The sequence below is a fragment of the Equus quagga genome, chromosome 10 (assembly GCF_021613505.1).
Source record: "Equus quagga isolate Etosha38 chromosome 10, UCLA_HA_Equagga_1.0, whole genome shotgun sequence".
Taxonomy (NCBI): domain Eukaryota; kingdom Metazoa; phylum Chordata; class Mammalia; order Perissodactyla; family Equidae; genus Equus; species Equus quagga.
The window spans coordinates 114,195,296-114,199,290 of NC_060276.1; the positions used below are offsets into that span (position 1 = coordinate 114,195,296).

General features: G+C 37.9%; 1 non-coding gene across 1 annotated transcript; it reads left to right on the forward strand.

Moving 5' to 3' along the window:
* Nucleotides 1–1,592: 1,592 nt before the first annotated feature.
* LOC124246217 (U6 spliceosomal RNA) lies at nucleotides 1,593–1,697 on the forward strand. The gene has a single exon (XR_006890426.1). It is a non-coding gene; the product is annotated as a U6 spliceosomal RNA (small nuclear RNA).
* The last annotated feature ends 2,298 nt before the right edge of the window (nucleotides 1,698–3,995 follow it).

Consider the following 3,995-nt stretch of genomic DNA (forward strand, 5'->3'; position numbering starts at 1 on the left):
TGTCAAAAAATAATTTTAACCTGAATTTCCTGGAAAACGCTAGTAAACATTTTCTTATTCAAGCTTCAATAACCTAGAGATTTGCCCCAATCATCCAATGCATCCTCATAGACAAAGGAAATATTGATACTTTATAGAACAAGAAATGGGAATAAGAAAATATCCATTCTTCCAATTATTTATGCCAAACATTCATTTCCTCTAAAGATGGGTCCACAGGCATTTACGAAATAGTTTTCAACTGGATTGCAAAGAGAAGGAATAGAAAAAGTGTAACAGAATCGACTGGAGATCTTCATTACAAATATACAGCCCAGCCTTCACCCCTACCACCCCAAGATTCAAGACTCCCTTAGTAGGGTCAGGGAATGACTTGGCATCTGCTCTTAGGAAACAAAATAAGGAGAAATAAATACTTCAACGGATTCTAATTACTCCACTTTCAGACGTACTGGTTAAAGAAGGGATTCTCCTCTTCAGCACTGTTGACACTTTGAACTGGGTAAATCATTGCGGTGGGAGCTACCCTGTGCATTGTAGGATGTGCAGCAGCAGCCCTAGCCTCGACAGCCTAGATGTCAGTAACTTCCTGCCCCGAATCGTGACAATAAAAAATGTCTCCAGACACTGCCAACTGTTCCCTTGGGGCAAAGCTGCCCTCATTGAAAAGCACTGGGTTAGAATATAAACCATCTGATACTGGGTTTTTCTTAACATCCAGTCCAAAAAAAAGAATGAAGAAGATAAGTCCGTGTGAGATCTAGTCAGAGCACTTTCCTTCTGCTCTATTTAAGGACCACGAGCCCATCAGCCCCACCTTTTTATTGAAGTGTAGCCATTATTTTGAACTCATTGGAAATTTTAAGTATGCACTAACACGCTCTCTTGACATATTTTTTATAGTACCAAGTATCATTTGTCATTCACTGTAATAGGTTTTATGTCAATATTAATGCTCTGTGGATCAACATTGTTTTCTCTGCCTTCTTTTTCTTTTTCATTCTGTTTGTTACATATTTTAAATGATCTTGGAATTTGCCATATCAACATTTCAAAACTTCTATCACCTCTGCCTTCCCTAACTAAAATTCAATTACATGAAAAACACAATAAAAAAGTAACCAGTCCTCAAATAAATGTCATTCTAGTGTTAATTAAAATATTACCTAGGTGTAGACAATAACAAGTGTTTGTCAAGATGTAGAGAAATTGGAACTGTCATATACGGCTGGTGGGATGGTAAAATGGTATAGCTACTTTGGAAAATAGGTTGGCGGTTTCTTAAACAGTTAAACATAATTTATCATTACACCCAGCAATTCTACTCTTAGGTATCTGCTTAAGAAAAATGAAAACGCATGTCCACACAAAGACTTGTACCCAAATAGCAGCATTATTCATAATAGCCAAAAAGTGAACACAACCCAAACGTTCATTAACTGGTGAACGGATAAACAAAATGTGTTATAGTCATACAATGGAATCCTATTCAGCAATAAAAAGGAATGAAGTACTGATACATGCTTCAGTATGGATAAACTTCGAAAACTTTATGCTGTATGAAAGAAGCCAGCCACAAAAGACCACATACTGCGCTCACTTCGGCAGCGCATATACTAAAAATTGGAATGATACAGAGATTAGCATGACCCCTGGGCAAGGATGACGGAGAAATTTGTGAAGGCTTCCATATTTTTTTGCCACAATGGCAATCATATTACAATATATAAATGCATCAAAATAACATGTTGTATACCTTAAATTTACACAATGTTATATGTCAAATATATTCAATAAAAAAAGACCACATACTGCATTATTCCATTTATATGAAATGTCCAGAATAGGCAAATCTATAGAGACAGAAAGTAGATTAGCTGGGGCTGGGTGTATATGTGGGGGGTAGGGGTGGGGAATAACCGCTAACATACATTGAGTTTCTTTGGGGGGTGATAAAAATGTTCTAAACTTAGATCATGGTGATGGTTGCACAATTCTGTAAGTAAACTAAAAACCATTGAATTGTACACTTTATTTGGGTGAATTTTATGATATATAATTTATATCACATTAATTAATATATATTGCATAGGTCTAGATAAAACCCTACCTGAATGAAAATTGAGGTTCACCTACTAGGCTGGAAACTCAATCAGTAAGCTTTCATTGTCTTTCCATTCATCAGGCCTGAAAATGCATGTCTGAACAATGAGAAATTTGTCCATATCTCTATGTCCCCTTCCATTCTAACTCTGTATCCTCAAAATTAATGAGACTGAGCTATGATATTAAGTTTTACAGGTTCTGATTCCATTGCTGCTGTGACATATAATGGAATCTCAGATCAATTTCCTTTATTCATATATGGGTATATCAATTAGAAGGCAATCTTTCATTCTAGTAGAGTAAGTGGTAGCTACTTTCTGGAGGATTCAGGAGCACTTAAAGTCCTCACGCCCAGAGTTCTTTCTGTTCTGTCCCCAACTCCCTTTGCTTCTTTTGGCTTAGGCATTGATTCTAATAGTTGCTGTCAAATGTATACTAAACAAGTGCTTTGATTAATGGATTCTGATCAAGCTGGAGGGAAGATTCCCATGGCTTGCCACAAGACCATGGTCGTTATCAACACTGCTGAAGATATAGACTCCTCAGTCAATTTGTTAGTTATTGAAGGATAAGAGGGGCAGGAAATATATTAGACAATAGAGTGAAGATTAAAAAGTATCTCCACAAGCTGGAACAAAGTGCTGAAACAAACTAAATAAAATTAAATAAGAATAGTTTTCAATAAAGTTCAATAAATCCATCTCACATGAACAGATGAAGGAGACCCAGGTTTCACAACCACTCATTTGAAAGAAGCCTGAGGATTTTACATGCCAACAATTTCCATATGAATTGTATATATAATTTATTTGTAAAAATAATATTATGGGGACCAGCCCCGTGGCCTAGTGGTTAAAGTTTGGTGCGCGCTGCTTCTGTAGCTGGGGTTCAGATCCTGGGCATGGACCTACTTCACTTGTCAGCCATGCTGTGGCAGCGACCCACATACAAAATAGAGGAAGACTGGCACAGACATTAGCTCAGGGACAATCTTCCTCAAGCAAAAAAAAAAGGGGAAGATTGGCAGTGATTTAATTCAAGGCGAATGTTCCTGAGTTAAAACAAAAAAAAAGAATATGGTCATGGCAGCAGTAACAGAAGTACAGAACTCAGATGACATTTGGAGTATTATGCCTATTTCTGAATGTAACATTTTTAGAGGTATATTACAGATCAGTCATTCAACAATGTTCAACAAATAATTAAGCCATCTGTGGCAGACCATGCTTGGTACTGGGAACATAGGAAAACACAAAAAAACAAGGTCCTTGTCCTTGTGATGCTTATGAGCTCTCAGAGAAGGCAGGTCTTGAGTCATGATTACCAGCATGGCAAGTCTTATAGAGGGAGAGGGCAGAGCTCATGAGAGGCAGGTAGGGTAGATGTAGCCTTGTCGTCCTTTCATAGGCAGGTAACTTGGGTAGTGAGGGGTCTGCAAACAGTAAGGCATAGCTGAGAAGTCTATGGATGGATAATCTAGGCAAGAAAGAATTGATGGGGTGTGGTTGAAGTGTACTTATGTGGATACAGAATCAGCCTTATACTTGCTGTTCCAAAGAATTAGCACCAATATGGAGAAATTACAAGGGAGCCGACTTTCTGTGTGGATATTTGGGAGAACTTCCTCGGATAACAGAGAAGATGGCTTGGTAAAGTAGTGAGCTTGCCAACACAAAAAGTATTCAAGCAGATGACTTTTTTGTTGGACTAGATCAGGGGCCGGCAAACATTTTCTGTAAGGGGCAGACAGTAAACATTTTAGGCTTTGTGATCCATATAGTCTCTGTGGCAACTACTCGAGTCTGCCACTGTATCAAGAAAAGAGCCACAGATAACAAGTAAATAAATGAACAGGGCTGTGTTCCAATAATACTGCATTTATGGACCCT